We start from the raw sequence: 1,445 nt of genomic DNA, 5'->3' as shown, positions 1-1,445 counted from the left end.
CCACACATTCTTCAATAAAATAATATTACCCATAAATTCAAAATTTTTCTTTATTTTTTAACCGACCATTTCCCGTCAATACACTATTTAACAATACACTATTCAAAAATGAATTTTTCTCCCAAAATGGGGCTCAAACAAGGGGTATATGTAGATTTTCATTTTATGAGTTAGTCTTTATTAATGGCCTGTTTGGTTGTGATTATGAGAATTGATTTTTTGATCGTTAGAGAGAAAAATGAGTTCTATCTATCATTGAAGAAGTCAAAATGACGGCTGAAATAGTGAAATAACGATCAAAAAATTGATTTTTTGGATGAAAATTTAATACCGAACGAGGGCTAAGTTTTAATTTGTGAGGAGCTAGCGGTCTAACCTTTCATGTTTATTGGATAATAATAAATTTTAATAAATTTTGTGGAGATTAGATCATTGCCATTTAAGCCGTTGAGAAATTTGAAATTGTATTGTTACGAAAAAATAAGTATGGGCAATCTAAAAATGGTAACAAGAATACAAGATTTACGTAGAATCTAAAGACGAAAAAAATCACGGGCAGATGAGAAAATTCACTATATCAAAGATGATTACAAGAGGTGCGGCTACTCCGAATGATATGATGTGATGAAACCCTAATATACATCATATATATAATGAAATAGGTCCATTAGCCTCTTGGCCCATCCCTCCTCTACCAGCACACCCCTTTTTTTCATAATTCTAGATTCACCGCATATGTTGCACCGTGAGCTTTTCGGGTCAGGTCAAACAGAATTCGGGTCACTATAACATGCATGCCGATTAAGCAGAATAGCAACGTATGCAGCTTGCACACACTTAATGAGCATTATTAGATATAATCCTTCATAACAAATGATAGGCTTGATATATTACCAAACTGCTGCATAAAGACTCGAGGAACCAATACAAATAAGAGTAGCATATAACAAGAAGCTACTTCGCGTGCAATATGCAAAAATTTGTGTTGGCTGTAAAATACCGAGAGAGGAAGGTCCAAAATAAGAGTCGTTATTCAACCTCTGGCTGTAAAATTTGTCTTATGAAATTTGGCCTCTTGTATTTTAGTTGTTTAGTCAACACATAATAAGATACAAGAAACTCTCTTGTAACAGTAAAGACGTTTCATTGATCTCCTTTGTCCTCATGAAAGAGCCATACGCCAGCAAATTCCATGGGCAAAAATACTAGAAGGGCCCACATCATGACAAAATATTGTCACATTTCTGTGCGAATATCAACTATTAGAGAAGGATTTGAGATACTGTTTTGAAAAACTTAAGAATCTTTCAATATCAAACAGAAGTTTATGTTATTATTATTAGTTATTTTATTGAGCAATCTGCTTGTTTTCTTTTATGACGTGTGAAATTTCCAAATGGTTTATTTTTACAACCTTGATTTTGACTCCCCCCCCCCCCCCTATT

This window comes from Olea europaea, chromosome 18, assembly GCF_002742605.1.
Source record: "Olea europaea var. sylvestris chromosome 18, O_europaea_v1, whole genome shotgun sequence".
Classification (NCBI taxonomy): domain Eukaryota; kingdom Viridiplantae; phylum Streptophyta; class Magnoliopsida; order Lamiales; family Oleaceae; genus Olea; species Olea europaea.
The sequence above is the reverse complement of the archived record's forward strand: the minus strand, read 5'-3'. Positions refer to the sequence as shown.